This window comes from Gavia stellata, chromosome 3 (genome assembly GCF_030936135.1).
Source record: "Gavia stellata isolate bGavSte3 chromosome 3, bGavSte3.hap2, whole genome shotgun sequence".
Lineage (NCBI taxonomy): Eukaryota > Metazoa > Chordata > Aves > Gaviiformes > Gaviidae > Gavia > Gavia stellata.
In genome coordinates, this window is record NC_082596.1 from 27,366,002 (window position 1) to 27,382,585 (window position 16,584).

The 16,584-nt window shown below is 40.1% G+C and overlaps 1 protein-coding gene across 1 annotated transcript in view; it reads left to right on the forward strand.

Moving 5' to 3' along the window:
• Positions 1 to 2,099: 2,099 nt before the first annotated feature.
• Positions 2,100 to 16,584, forward strand: part of TRIQK (triple QxxK/R motif containing) — a 60,678-nt gene continuing 46,193 nt past the window's right edge. Inside the window, exon 1 of the mRNA XM_059836254.1 lies at positions 2,100 to 2,117. The gene's annotated coding sequence lies outside the window, so the exon portion shown is untranslated. The remainder of the gene's footprint in view (positions 2,118 to 16,584) is intronic.

The window sequence follows — 16,584 nt, forward strand, 5'->3', positions numbered from 1 at the left end:
TTGGTGGATGTGGCCAGATCAATAAAATAGTTCCTCTCTGATTGATATACATTTCAGTTATAGTTACATATTTAGTAATTGTATCCCTTGTGTATTTATACCTGTAAGAGACAGATTATAAATATCCTATGACACATATACTCCACCCAGACTGCTGCTTATCCTACAAAACACAGCAAGCCTGTCAGTAGTACTTTCTATCACCTAAATGTCAACTGCCCCTCTGACCACTCCACCAATATGCGAGCCTTCTTGGCAGAAGAAAGCTTGCAATGGGAAACAAACATCTTTCCTGTAAAATGAGGATTAAGAATGAAAAAATTAAAGACAGTGAAACTAAAAATGGTGAAAATTTCTCAGTGGTTGTAGACCTCCTTTTCATGATGTCATAATTCCTTTTGACTTCTTCTTTATGGATTTAGTATCGAGGCTGCTGGGCATACACAGGTTTCTTACTTAGAAGAATGACTTGGTGGTGAAATGAATATCGTGATTAGGTGAAATTAGGTGAAACTGAACTAAATACTAAATGTATTTTGATACAAAGACTCATAAGGACAAATTCCTCAGCAGTGGTTCAGATAATGTAAAACCATGTAGCTGGATACACCGATTTCAATATTCCTTCATGTTTATTTATTTCAGTTGTGATTACACAGTCAAAAATCACATGTAACAGCTATTTGAACGTGATTGCTGTTTTGCACATACTATGTTCAAACGTCCATGAGCATAATCGTGAATTGGGTTTAACTGAATCGTATTAAAACAACCAAGAAAACAAAATAAAGTATTAAAATATTTTACATTTATATGGTTCCTGGCTTACCATTAAGAGTATGAATGAAATAAAATATTGTTGAACATTCTGAACACACAGAAGTTAGAGAAATCAGAGGTGGTGCCCACAGTGGGTGCGACAGCCCCTGTCCCGCAGGGGACAAGACACCCTGGGAAGAAAACATAAGGTTGTGTCCAGTGAGCTGCCATGTTCAAAGCAGCTAAATACCCTTAGTGTGAGATTTCTTGGAAGGTACAAAAAAAAAGATTTGTGTTTCATCACTCGAAATCAGGACAGGCTGTATTTCTAAGAAAGCTGTTTCATTTCAGCCATCCATTAAGCTTGCTACAGAAATGACTGGAGAAAACCCTGCGGTTTCGTACGCATGCCAGACAGAAACTTGGATTAATCAACTTTTCTGTAGGTTCATTCTCCACTCTGTATGCGTGTCATCTAGAAAGATGGGAAAGTTCGGCTGGGTACAGCTTTCACTTCCTAAGTTGCAGAGGTAAACAAATGCAAATACTTCTTTTTTGTGTATCTTTCCTTGCAGCTGAGTGTTACACTTGGTTATCAACCACCATTTTGCAGGAAGCAAAGCGTGCACTTGCAATACTAATCAGCAAGTTGTTCCAGGAGTCAATGGCTTACTTCTTACACCGAAGCAAATGAATCATCTGTTGCAAAGGACCTAGCATCATCTCCAGGTGGTGAAAAATTACCTGACAGGGTTTGTGATTTCCGATGTGTTATGTTTTTAGGACCTTAAATGTAAGTTCCCACTGAAGTGGGCTTGTGATGGTGATGATGCGAAGGTGGCTAATTGCTTTTCATTCTACATGTCTGGAGCATCAATATTGACACAGGTAGGCAAAAGAGTGGTAAAAACTGAGCGGAGGGTGTGAAGGGGGGGATGCTGAAATACTCCACGACTTCACTTTCAGCCTCCCCCGAAGCATCTCCCCTGGGAAACCCAGCGAGACACCCGAGAGCCGCAGGCAGGCGGCAGCGAGGCCTCCAGGCGGGCAGGCAGGCGCTGCGAGGCCGCGGCCGGAGGCGAGGGCCGAGACCGCCGCTGCCCGAGGATCTTCCTCGAGCCACCTGCGGGCGCAGCTGCCGGGCGCCGCGAGAGGCCGGGCAGCGCTCTCGCCGCCGCAGGTGCTGTGGGGCTGCGGCAGCCCCGGCCCCGCGCAGGCCGCTGCCCGGCAGGGCGGGCGAGAGCGGGAGGCGGGGCGGCGGGGGCGCTTGGGCAGGAGGCGGCGGCAGCCCCGCCAGCACAGGAAGTCGCCCCGCCGAGAGAGGAGGCAGGAGGCGGAGCTCTGCCGCTCGGCCCGAGGTACCGCGCAGCTTCCCGGGGTGGGCGAGGGGCCGCGGGCGCCAGGGCCGGCCGGCACCGCCGGGCCTGCGGTTGTCACGGCAACCGCCCCCCCCTCGGGGCGGCGGGGGCGCGCTGCCCGGCCGCTCCTCCGGAGCCGCCATTGGCCTGCGGGCAGGGAGCGGCCGCACTGACGGCGCGCTCGGCCGACCCGCTGTCCGCTGCGGGCCTCCGCTGCCATTGGTCGGAAGAAAGCGCTCGCCTCCGCGATTGGCCGGTGCGCGCTGCCAATCGGGGTGGCGCCGCGGGCGCCCGGGTGCCGCCCTCGGAACGTGGGCTGAGGGGCCGGGAGGGGGCAGCGGCCGCGGCCGGCGCGGCCATTTTGGGTGTGAGCGGGAAAACCCCCCTCTCTTCTCTTCCCGCCGGTGGCGAGCGTTGTGCCCGGGAGGCGAGAGCGGGCGGCTACCCTGAGAGACGGGGCTGGTGGTGCCGCTTCATGCTGCACCGAGCGCTCCTTGGCTGCCTGCTCGCAGGTGGTGCCAGGCTGGGTCCCTCACCAGGCAGCGGCTGTCCTGTTTGGAGGGAAATAAACCCTTAGCAGCGGGTCTCCTCGGCGAGGGCTGTGTTCGAGGCCTGGCCTGGGGGCTGTCAGGCTGGCTGAGCTGACAGAAGCCTGCCATGCTTTCGCGTGAGGACACCCCCATGGCTTTCCCCTATGACCTCAACTCCTCATGTGCTGCCTGTCAGCGCAGTGTGGTTGGGTGTATGTGTGTGTGAAACCCCATCTGTGTGGGGTTTCTGGGTGTCTGGGAGCTGGACGAACGGCTAATCTGTGCATGTGTGTGTGAGCACGTGCATAGGTTCACCCACCACACGCAGTGAGACCAGAACGTGTTGAAGCTGCTGCACGTGCGGTGTGTAACAGGGCTGTATGTGGTTGGCTGGATGTGCGTATGCAGTAAATCTCATACAACCCAGGCTTGTTGAGCTGCCTGTGTTTACCTTGCAGGCGTGATGTGTTCCGGGTACATTGGACTCCTTTGTGTTTTCTGCAGAGCGCACTGGTCATGCTAACACTCAGAAAATCCTGGACAGAAATATGGGAAATGCAGCATTTCTAAATGTGAAGCGTGAGCGGGGATTTCTGCCAGCATATTCGTGTGGCTCTCAAACTGCTCCGTCTTATGTCAGCCTACATAGTTATGAGGACAGAGCGTAGTACCAGAAAGCCCCTTTAAAAGAGCTTGTGGTGTAACTGGGCTGTATGTACAGCACACACAGTAATTCAATTACAGGTCATATGGGGCTCAAGTTCTTTGCTGTTGGGGACCAGACTCATTCCTAAAGAGCTAATCAGAATGGAAGGGTACCTTTTACTAAAGACATGTTGACTTTCTTCCAGCCTTTGCTACTGATGTGTGACTTCCATAGTGGAAAACTGTAGAAAGTGATGTTTAAGGGATACACAAAAATCTACAAGGATGGGGAAAATTTAAACATTTCTTAAGTAGTGCTATTTGGCACGTCTTTATTGGCTGAATCACTTCAGCTCTTGGTACAAAATGGGCTAGGGACAAACTCTGTTGTTCAGCAAATAGCTTGTCTGCTCACTAAGGAAAAAATCTGGCAGATGCTTTTGTTGGCATGGTTATCTTTGATCATGAAGTAGTACAATTTACCCTTCTAGGACTTGTTTTCTGTCTTCATGGAAGCTGTGAAGACGTAAGACTACTTCAGGACGGTGCTGAAAGTGTGAGCGTAGAGAAAACAAAGAAGTGTTGATTTTGAAATAAATTAATCACACCAATACAAACAGTTGACACATTTTTTTAGGAAAGGGCAATTGCTCACTTCTTTCTGTTATTCTTTTGTCAATATGTAAATCCTCTTTGTAATTTATTTTATCATTTGTAATTCAATAATTTATCTACAGTCTTCTAGCTCAACCTGTTTGAGGAGGGGTAGATGAGCCCAAGTAGATGACGTCAAGAGGTCCCTTCCAACATCAACTATCCTGTAATTCTGTGAATTTGATTTATTAGTTGAACCAAGTTGAGATTACAGCTGTGTTCTACAATTGACTTCTTAGTCTGTCTAAAATAGTATTTTGTGTCTGCAAAAGCAATATAGAAAATACTCAGTGGGAGCTCTTCAGATACCTAGGTTTTGAAAGATTACTTCAAATCAAATGACTAAACCAGAGATTTCCTGTTAGCATTGGTAAAACTCCTCTTATAATTAACTTTAAATCTTGTATCAGTATACATACAAACATATATATGTGTTTCTATTAAGTTCCATAAAAACAGTACTATCCCTTCCATTTCAGGTGCAAGCAGCTGAGTTCCTGAATTCAATTACTGCGTCACATTGAATGAACAGGATTTTTCCATACATTTCCTTAAAAACACACTTTAGTAAACTGTGATATGCAACAAGATACATACTTTTCTTTGTACAATCAAGAGTAAAGGCAGTGCTTTTATTACTGGTTTTTTATTTTCATAAACTTGCACTATACAGAGTAAGTTTATACACGTTGGAAGATTTCACATGCACTTTTGTCAGTTCCCAGACTTCATAGCTCGTTACACTCTGCAGCCCCTTCAGAAAAGGAAGCCAGTTTTATAACAGATACAGGAAAATCCTTTAACTCACAATTGGTCACAAATACAGACCGAAGACTAGTCGTGTAAGCTAATATATTAACCTGTGATACTGCCCATTGTATATCTAGGATTTACTTGGTTCAAATATTTCAGCAAAATCCTGCAGCCCAGTCTTAAAGGACGACTTAAGCTCAGTGTATTTTATGGCAGTAGCTCCAGGAAACATCCAATTTTAGTAGACTCTGCATAGAAAACAAGTTGAGGGAGGTTTTTTGCAGTGCAATGAAGATATTTTCCTTGGATTTTTCTGTGAAATTTGTTGCTTGAGACCATGAATTAGTTTTTGTTTCTTATACAGCTAAAAATCTTTCAAAAGAAGCCAAATACCATCAAGATTAGTTATAGTTAATTGCAGTTGGAATTTTAGAGTTTCTGTGAGATTTTTCTCATAACGAGGAAGTTATTGGTTTTCTTTTCCTTTGGGATGTTTCCGTATTAATCTAAATTTTTCATTAGGCAAGACAAGCTGTGAATTATAGGCAAGGATAGGATGCTTTGGGAAGTCTTTATATGTTGCTAAAGCAGGCTAATGTGACAAAATGGGCTTACATGTTAAAAAAACCTAAACCAGTTTAATATCATCTTGGAGACCCGAGTCACTCTATTAAGTACTTACTCTTCATAAGTAAAATGTTATGTTTACGTGTTACGAGCTACATAAAGAGAATGAAACATAGATAGTTGTAAGGTGTAGACAAAGAAGCTAATGATTTTCATTTACAGTAGAAGTCTTCCTCAATCCTCCGACTCTCTTATGATACTACTGTTGTAATACAGTTACTCCTGGGAGACAGGACTTCGAAAGTGTACGTTTTCTGACACAAACCCTGCTTTAAATTTTTCTGCTTTTGTAGATATTTTCATTTGCTTGCAGGTTTACTTTTTATTGAGGAAAAAATGTGAAGAGATTTACAGAATACATACAAGCTGATAATTTTTTAAAATAAAAAATGAAGTGCTTTTCAGTGAATGGCTATCCTCATTTCAAATGAAGTGTGCAATGATTAAATATTAAAATGATCGATGGTTTAAATTAATATAAAAACTTTTCAGGAGATTATTACAAAGATTAACATTTTTAATGTTTTAATATTTCCATAGTTTATCAATCACAGGCACAGTGAAGCTAGTTTTAGTTACCAAGCTGATGATCTCATATATCATTGCGGTATTATGCACAGCATAAACATCATGGTGTCATTGGTAGAGGAGATGAAGAAAAAAAATTTATGTTGTGGTTCTTTAATAGTTAGTTTTAGTCTTGAAGTATTTGTTGACACACAGAATAAGGAGGTAAGATTTTTTTTTCCCTTTGGAAAGAAGATAAGAAGGAAAGATAGTTCCAGAAAAATGGTGCAGTTTGCCACTTGGGAAGGAGTTCTGTTTCATGTAATGAAATGGTCACTGGTACTGCTGCAGAAGAAGAAAAAGCACTTGCATGTGTTTTTCCAAGTAGGACTTGCATTAATGCAGCTTTAATATCCCCAAATTATCTGCAACAGCCTATGATTCCTGATACATTTTTATTCATTAGAATTATGTTTGAAGGTCATGGGAAAATGTCAAGGCACCTCAGGTGCTTTTGTATCACTAGCTGTGCATAGATACCCCTGTAATTCAGTGGGTTGAGTAAACACTTACTCCAGGCATTCTTGACGTGAACAGTGCTAATCCCTTTGTTTTCCATTTCTTCTGCATTTTTTAGCAGCAGGGCTAAATATCAGTGTTAGTAATTTTTAAGCTTGATTTTGCTTCTCTAACCAGATATTTCAATGATACAATGGAGCTTTATGCAATACAATTTATTGTGTCCCAGGACTTTTTGCAGTGTTAAATACGATAATTCATTTATCAACAACATTGTTTATTCATGTGTTGTGATTGTTCTTGGCATTGTCCTTCATCCAGTGTGTTTTACCATCAAAAACAAGACAGAATTGGAAAGACACGGTGTGATGAATTAGCCAATGTAAACCCAATAGCAGGTATAAAGAAGGATGGAAGATAGTCAGGAAAGGAAGGGTGAAATAGAAATCCAGCAGTAGATGTTGAGCTGGTGAAGTGAATAAATGGGAAAAGACTGTTATGACAGCAGAAGCTTACGGTGGAGAAGTCACTTATATCAGAAAGGGGAAGTATGAGAGAGGGAAAGAGCAAACGTTGGCACTAGGTTAACGTTGGGAATGATATTGGGAAGTTAAAATCCAGAGGGCAAACTGAAGCACACCATTTTGTACACAAGTTTGTTGTCAGCTACTAATGCTGTTATTTCTAGTCTTAAGTAAGACAACAAAATAAAAGATGGGCTTACATCACCTGTAGTTGGTTGCCTCTAGCCAGAAAGCCAAATTTATACTCGTGTATTTCCATTGAAATAAAAAAAATAATGAAACAAAGTAACCTTTTATGTTATGAACTGGTTTTTGTAGTGGAGAAACAGATTGGGTTGGAAATGTAGTAGGTTTTGGAGTTTCAATTGTTTTCTCTCCAGCTGTGCTGTGTGGTGTAAATGAAGAGAAGGTTAAGTTTACCCATGACAATTCCCTCTCACATTTACATTATCAATCAGCCTTTGTAGCTTTTTGTGCTTTTATCTATTGTTTTTTCATTGTAATCTTTACATACGAAGTTCTCAATTCTACAAACTCTTATGCTCAAATATATTGACAAATGGCTCTGACAGATGTGCTCTGGAAGCCTTAGATGCTGTGGTTTAAGATGCTGCCAGCTGGTCGCCTTCTCCCCACCCCCCAGATTGCAGTCTGTACAGAAGAGCCAGCAATACCTGCACCTCAGTTTCCTTCCCTCACCTTAACTCACATTTCTTTTTGGGTGGCTTGCGATGATGCGTAGGCTGCGAATGGGGTCCCGGGTCCTGGGGGCAGAATGAACGCCTGTTGTTGCCCTTTCTTACAGGCTGCTCACTCCAGCAGAGAGGTGATTAAACACCCGGAGTGAGCAACATCTTAAAGCCTCTCAGGTGCCCAAAGCTTGTTTATGAGACTCCCCTGTAGTTTCACTTGAACATGTTTTAAACTTTCTATTTTAAATTACCTATGTTTTCAACTTGTTACTGTACCAAGTCAGCGTGGAGGACATTTCAGTACTTGGCTTTACTGTATCACCATCTGCACTTAAACTCTCACCTCACGGTTTTATCTACTCTTAAAAGTGATCATGCCTAAAAGCTCGTATTAAAAAACATAGATCTTTCTTTCATGTAGTATGTATGCCATAGAAATTGTCCAGTAGATGGTTTTAGTGTTGCACTTACTGTGTGTGGAGCTGATTACGTTGCCTCCAATTAAGATTATATCACTTACTTTACTGCTAGAGCAGTTTTGTATTACTTGCGTTCTTGCCAAAAGGAAACAGTTAACCTGAAGCAGTGTATTACTGGTTTTGTTTTTGTGTCTTGGCTGTCAAACTGAAAGTACGCTATTTGTATAGCTAACATTTAAATTTGATTATGTCCTTGATTTACTGTTACTCAACTAAAATTAATTTAAAAATCAGGACTGTACAGTAACAATAAAATGGATAAAGAGCTGGTGAGCTGCCAGCACTCAGAAGTAATGGCTGGAGGCCACTGTCAACAGATGAGAGCTTGTGGGGACTTTTCCCCAGCGTTTGTGTCAGGTGTGATGCTTTTTGCTGGTTTAGTCAATTGTCTGTGTGTAAACATAAAAGCAATAGTGACAAACACTGGATGGTTCAGCGATTGCTGGATTGATGAAGAAGGGATGAAGTTTAAAGCATGGCTGAGATCATGGTAACACGAGTCTGTTAAAATGCAGTTTGTCTGCAAATGTGTCGAGGAAGAGGGAATGCTGGATGTGTGTGCAGAATGGAGGATTTTTATCATGTAAAGCTGTGACTGTGGGAAGATTTGGGGGTTTGTGAGGAAGCTCCTGTAGCCAAAGGGTATTCAAGTGCAGGGCAGTGTCGAGAAGAGCTGGTGCTGCCTAGTAGAGGTGAGGGGAGAGGGAGGAGGGTGGTTTAAATCCCTTTAATAAGACCAGTGCTGGAATGTTGCATCTAGTTATATTTCTATTAAAAACAAGTCCTAAAAAATCTGAAAGCATGATAAAGGTCCTGGAAGACACAGACTTAACTTCTGTTAATGGTACTACCTTTGGTAGGTGGGCTTTAGAGTGGGTTCAAGCTTGCTGTGATGTTTCTGACCACACGTCTGCCTTACCTCACCTGTGTTGGACTTCAGCGAGCTCTATTAGCTAGCTATCCCACCTGGCTGCTGCAGAGGCCCTCCTACATACATAGTGTTGAGTGTCCTAGGCAAGGCTATGCTGCATCTCTCTGCATTTGTCATTTCTTCATTTCTTCCCATTACAGAGGGCGTGGAAAGCATTGTTTCTTTTTTGTTGTGTATATGCATCACGGAAAGCTTTCTATAATATGTTTTTTCAACTTTAGACTTTCGTGTGATATAACTTAAGTATGGTTTCAATGGAACTGCAAAGAATTGCAGCAGCTAATAATTTGGCTGTTTTGTGATTCTGCAATCATAAAATGGTCAGAGCAAGGATGGATGTTGCTTTCTTAGGAATTTTTTGACATATGCTATTTAATTTATGAATGAATCCTTTCATCATTTGGAGTGAAAAGGTTAATAAAGCATTACTTTTTCATTCTGAAAGATAGGATCATTTGAAAGTTGGGATTGTTTCTGGATCTTTCTGGGTATACAAAGCAGCAGACCAACAGGCTAAATAGGAAGAGGGTATTCTGGAAAAATGATTATTATAGAGAGAAAACCTATTTAAAAAAGCTTCAAACTGTTTTCATTTTAAGTACCCCAGTGGGGCTAAATAATATTAGTAACTTCTGTTAGAGTAACAGATCATAATATAAAACAAAAGCTCCCAGCGCACTTGCTAATATCCTTTATGGCTTCAGTAAAATACATCTGAAATGATTTACAAAGCAAAGCTTCTGGATGAATTCTTCCAGTTCTACATGGGAAGAGAGCCTGTTTATCTTCATGCATGTTTATACAGACCCATGGAAATTATGATCTAGATGTGGGTACCATACTAAAACATAGCCTTATATGCAGAGTAAAGAATTCAAAGCACTTGCATTCTGTCATTTATTGCACACAAGTAATGTATATTGTATAGGCTTGGTTCAATTCTGTATCCTGACCATAGAAGGAATCTATAGAATGTGTACTGTGCCTTGAGGAGACCTTCAAGGGGAGGGAAAGGCGTGTGTAGGAAAAAGCTCAGGGCAATGGCTCTCTGACCAAACTTGTTTGTTTTGGGGCCTTCAGACTTAAGCGCTGTCAGTGCTGGAAATAGTGGAGAGCTGGAAAGATGTTTGCCCTGTACTATATTGGTACACATTTTCATTTATCTCACCTTATTAGGGGAAAAAAAAAAAATCAGTATGAAAACAACTGTGATGGCTGTAAAACTGAGTGCATGGGATAGAGTATTTTGGAAGGTAAAAGTAGAAGCAACTTAGTTAAAGTTGTTTTCAAAGTTGAACCAGCTCTCCTTAAACTTCTCAAGCTTGGTTACAGGGTTGTACAGCTTTTGGTACAGTAGTGGCCAGACTGAGCAATTGTAGCAGGAAGAGAACAGACCTGCAGTTTCATGTGATGTTGGTGTTGAATCTGTTTGTTCTTATGAAAACCAGTCTGAACTCATTTTACTGTATTCTCTAGCAGGTTTTTTTGTTGCATGCAGTCTACAAGGCTAGATTTCAGGCTGTATATCCTCCTTCTCCTAGTAAAACTTTACGGCAGTGCTGAAGCATACATTCTCCTTTGACTCTAGCCAAGGGCGTGTGCAAACCCCTAGTGCTTAGAGACATGCACTCCGGAAATTGGAGCGAATGGAGGGGAGTGTTGTCTGCCGTTTCATCTCAGGCTAGGGTTTCTGAAGAAATGCTGATAGCTACTCATTAAATGATTTCTTTTAGGGGTCTTGTAACTATTCCATTCCATTCCTAACTAGTTGGAGGTGTAGGAATCTCTCATCAGAGGTATCTTTTAGGCCAGAGAAGGCCAACCTTTCACACGTCAGAACCCAGAATCTTAAAAATGTGCTGTCTCCAAAAGCAGCAACCCACCAAAAAGTGGTCAATTTTGTATTTCACTAATATTTTTACAGTAATTAGAATTTTACATATACTGCATGACTTGAAACATCCAAAGGAGTACTTTTTTCAATGTGTTAGTCTCAGTTGGTGTCATCCTTTCCTTTGGCATTCTCCTGGACAATGAACCCTGCAGCAAAATTTCTTCCTTGTGACCCACAAACACTGTTCAGGAGCAGTGGGAATAGATGGGAGACAGCCTCCTGCCATCCTGTAGTCTTATGGGGAAAGCTGTGAAAAGAGCCCAAGCAGACATTTGCACAAATGGTTGCATCGGGACCTTCAGACGTTCACATGACTTTCTGCTTTTTCAACTGATACTTTTCTGCTGGTTGGCAACTTTTCTGTTTGCTGCCTTTTCTTCCGAGCTGTACTCCACACTTGTCTCCTCTGCCTTAAAATGAGGCAAGTAAACAGTTTACCACATTTCCTGGTGGCTATCAAAGCTTATTTTTTCATTTGGTGCATATAAAGGTTTTAGCCTGATTTTGATCCATTCCTTTAATTCATTTTTTGTTCAAGAATCAGATTTTTTTTTATAGGTATCAATGATCTTATATTCCCTTTTTGCCCAAATAGAACATAAAGCTCCTCAAGAGATGGTATCATATACACTATTACTTTATTCTTTATCTTAAAAATCATTGTCTTTAATGGGATCTCTAGGTAGGTTTCAGGAGAGCCAAGTCTTGAGCAATTTAGATATAATCTGCAGCGAGTGTGCTTGGCCTATTGTTTTGAACTACTTTGGAAACTACTGAGCCAATGTTATTTAAGCCGTATTAAACTCTTCACCCAATTATAGCCTAATCCTTCAAAACCAATAGAGTAGGACTTGGTTTTGAAAATGCTGCTGCTAACATCTATGGGTCTGTTCACTAAGCCTGACTATTAAGCTTATTATTAAGTGCTGTAGGGCTGAACTTTACATTTGATATGTTAACATTGTTATCTGCTGGTTTATCTACTGTTTTTCGCCTGAGACAATTTTAAAGAAAAAATACAAAAAATGATGAATTGTGTAAAGGCTAAGGAAATGCATGTCAACTTTATCTTCTGATATTTATGGGGAAGATTAACAGGTTAGTCTGTCTTTAATCAGTTATTGAAAAATAGAGGAAAACATAAATGCCGAAACCACCAAATTAAAACTCTTTACACTTTATGTTTCTTCTGCATGGTGACTAGAATAGATCTATTTTTTTAAGCTGAGTTGCTTTCCTGAATGCCTAATGCAGCATGTGAGACAACGGAAGTGGCATGAAACTATTTTTCTTCATTCATAGATCAGTCTGTTTACTATTTATCGAGCTGCAGTAGTTTCAGAGAAAGGAAAAAACCCACATTCATTCTGAACACTGGATGGAAAGATTACCTTTTAAGTCCTTTTGAACACCAGGTTTAGTAATGGAACTAATAATTCAGTTTTGCTGAAGTGTTACAATTAGGTCTATGGGTATTGAAGTGTTATTTGCTGCTGTCATTTGTAGCCTGCTTTCAACTTTTGCATGCTTGCTCATGGTAAGAAGTGAGGCAATCATTAAGCTATAAATGTGGTGACCAGTTTTAGCAATTACTGTGACTTGAAGTCATGTGTGATGGGACATCGTATTATACTCCAGTGAAATATGTAATAGAAGGGCACATTTGTTTGCCTCCCAGCTTTGTGCCTGTGTGGCTTATTTGTGGCTGTTTTCTTTTCTTCTGGTTTTCAGTTATTAAGTTGATTGTCAAGCAGGAACGGACTATTTGCTGAGAGCTGGTTTTCTTCTCAAATGATAGACAAATTTCAGTGAAAATTGAGTCAAATGGGATATCAGTATTAGAATTAATGGGGGAAAATTAAGCTGAAACTTAGCCTACCATACTTTAAAAAGCATTTTTTTAAAAATGGGATGAGAGGAAAGGAAAAATTCCAGCAGTTTCAAATTGTCTTGTGTTGACATATTACTTAAAAGAAACTTAATTCGGTTTTTAAATAATTCATTCGAATTATTTAAATTCATTCGAATTATTTAAATTCATTCGAATTATTTAAAGCAAGTGGGAAAAAAAGGCACAATAGCAACAAAAATAATGATCAATGTGGAATTACTTATTGTTCCAAATTTTTTTTTGTGTGAGTAACTTCAAAAGTTACAAGATTTATTCTCACTGAAGGTCATTATCCCATTTTGCAATATTGAAAATGCAATATTGAAAATGTCGTGAAACAGACTTTCTGTCCTCTGGATGGTTGTGAACTGTAGTTTAAGAAGGATATGCTAAAGGGAAGTATAATATGCTAAAGGAAAGTATAATTACGCCCTAAATATTTCTTCTCAATTAAGGAAGAAATAAGGATTTAATTTCCATCAAAAAATAGTCTAAGCTTAAAATCTACAAGTGAGGAATTAACAAGTGTATATAATTAAAGCACCCAGGCTTGTAGCAAGCCATGGCTTGTGGCAGTCCCAGGAAAGGCATAACATCTGGAAAAAATGGAATTTTTGTCACTTCCCAAAACTAAAGAGAGGGGAGAGTAGAGCAGTTATTTTCTGATTTAAAGAAGGGAAAGAAGTTGTTCCTGCCCTGCTGTAACGCCTAGCAGGGCAAAACAAAGTTTCTGAGGTTTTGGAGTAAGTCCTCAGTGAAACCATGTGGCACTCTATTAAATGCAAGATTTCTAACTTCATAACATATTAGAAGTGAAGTGCTTAGGCAGACTTAGCTGATTTTGAAATTTAAGGTCTATGACCTCTAGCTTTATACCTGTTATTTAAATTATTCCCTACTTCATCAGAAGAAACGAGTGCTGAAGGGGGGTGTGGTCGGGATCAAAGAGGGAATAAAACTGCCTGGATTTAACTGAACCCCAGAATGTTCACTGCTGATGCTTCAGTTACTGAGACGGAGCAAATAATTGTTTCTCATTGTTGCGCTTGACTCGATGAACTTTTAACTCGCGAGGCAGAGAGCATGTGCTTCGTTTCTGTCTTGTGCAGTTGTGGTGGTCGTGGCAGTGTCTTCCGTACTTACCCTCAGACCAGAGAGGTGGCTGTACAGCATCTGCGGTCGCTTCCATGGAGGCTGTATCCATCCTTGGTGAATGTGCCTTTCGGCATCGGGGTGGTCTGGATACCCATTCTTTTCCCACCCTTTTTCGATCTGATGTCTACCATAGTCGTCGTCCCCCCCCCCCCCCCCAAAAAAAAAAAAGGTTAAACAGATTTTGTTATTTTGAATCATGTTATTCTGAAATACTGCATATGGTGTCATTTACTGCGTAATTTTCCCTTTAGCAGAGATTGCTCTTTCCTCTGGGAAATACTCCATTTTGAACTGACTGGCAAGGCAGAATTGAACCACATGTATGCTTTTTTCCTTCATGAACCTCTTCAAAGATATTTTCTTGACACAGCAATGCCGTCATATATTCATAAAAATGAAAAAATGTTCATCTTTGAATGTTTGGAATTTTAAATTTGTTCAGATGAAGATCTGTCTTCATATTAAAATGAATGTATGTTTCACAGATGGTATAGCTCTACTCGCCTCTGAAGTGAGTAGGGAATTTGGTTCTGAAGACAAGTAACAAATCCTAATAATGAAAAGTAAATGTAAAGTGCATAGAATCGCTACAAGTAGGAATATTCTTCTGCACAATGTGCTGGTTTTATAACAAGTATAACACCAATTGCTAAACAGATAGCTGTTGTGTAAGTAATGTTTTTATAAGTGAGTTTTGGCCTAGTACATTTTGATTCTTCTTCCCATAGAAGCTGTGACAAACTGTACTCTACTGGGAATTGAAGGAATCTTTGACATTTTTAATAGCCTCATTTTGCTTAAAAAACCAAATTTACGTAAGTAGGAAGTCTTCTAAAAAAATCTTAGTTATGTTTTGCAATCCTTGAAATTTTCACTTTTTTTCTGGCTGTCATGAATATGTTTAGTGATAATCTTTTCAACTCTTCAGATGTTTAAAAACATTTTACATCTAGCAAAAATAAGTAGACTTTTTGCTAGAGGAGCAAATGCAAATATTTGGACCTCAATAATCCCACCAAATTTTAGGTACTTAGGGGAGGTTTAGGAGCATAGCAAGAAAGCAAGATTGCCAGAGGCAATTTGGATTCTTTACCATTGCATTTCTTTCTTCTTTCACTGTAAAGGGAACAGAGGTGGCCTCCTGCATAACTTCAGTGTCTCACCTGCCTGAAATCAGGTGGAACTAATCTGGGTTGTTGATGAAATTTATTTTTCATAATATGTTGCCCCAGGATTTTGAAACATCCAGTCATATGGACTATTACCGGTGTGCTACTTTTGTTAAATAAATTTAGAGCTAATTTCATGGGTTTTGTAGGCGCTGTATAACTAACAAACAACAGAGCAGCTCCTTTCCCTAGAGTGCAAAGGGCACTTACTGGAAGTAACAATGTGTTTTTTGTTCCTAGTGCTTATATGAAGCTATGAAACAGCCTGATAATGTGTCAGAATAAAAATTATAATTCCTAGATGGTTTTAATCTTGGCATATGGTACAGTGTTTGTTGTCTCAGTGTAGAAAGTTAAGATTATTTTAGCAATATTTGTTCCAACAGGAGTTATGGATCCTGTTTTTTTGATTAATTTTCCCAAATTTAACTAAGTTTAAATCACCTCTGCTGCTTTCAAGGTTAAATTAAGTAAAGAAATGTTAAATTCCTTTTATTAAAAGAAAATGAAATAAATCCCCAAAGAAAGTAGAGCTAGATTCTGTGAGAAGCATCATGGGCAGGTACTCTTTCCTTTGAAATAACAGCCTCATCCTTTGAGAAAGACTTTCCAGAGGAGTGGTGAAGACCACTGTAAGATTTATCAATAGAACATGAACATTTTTTTTTTTCAATTTTTTTTTTTTGTTCGTTTGTATGGGTTTTTTAAGTAGTAGTAGTAGTAGTAGTAGTAAAGGATGTTAAATTCTTTCTCTTGGCTAAAGTATGGTTGAAGTATTCAGCTGCATTATTCTTGAAATTGTGGCTGCAGGTTACTTTCGCTGCATTTCTTCCATTGCTGTTCAGACAAACTTCAGTTACTATACTTCAGCAATACACCAAAAAAAGCCTATTAAAATAACCAACAGCAATGATTTCCAAAATACCTACATGCAGACAGCTTCCCACTTTAAATGCAGTGCTGCCAGTTCTTTGGAATAACTTGAAGTTCGCAGAGGATCTGATGTGCTCCTTGGATTTTACCCAAGGAGGATAAAAGGCTCTTTTTGCTCTCTTGTAACTTGTAAGTGTTTTAATATCCATTATTTATTAAACTATGAGCTATGGAATTGACTGGTAAAAGACCAGTTTTGTCACTGACATCAGTAAGCTTTGAATCATATTAAAGAATGATTTGGGTTGAGTTCAAATTATTAACTTGCATTGCATCCAAAAAAAAAAAAAAAGGGATTTTTAAGTTAGGTATCCATTTGCAATTAAGGATAAGGCACTTCTGCATATATGCAGACATTCACTGTGTGTTCACCTGCATTTTCGCTTACATCTGAAGACTTGGTCCAGTACTTTTACATTCTGTAGTGGTTCTTTTCTACCCTGAAGTTTTACTTGCTTTTCTCTCAACTGACTAGCTATATTTCAGCTACAAACCCAGTCATTTCATTGGTTATTTTTATTTCTTTAACGTGCCCTCTATTAATATGTAGGCAGCTTATTGTTG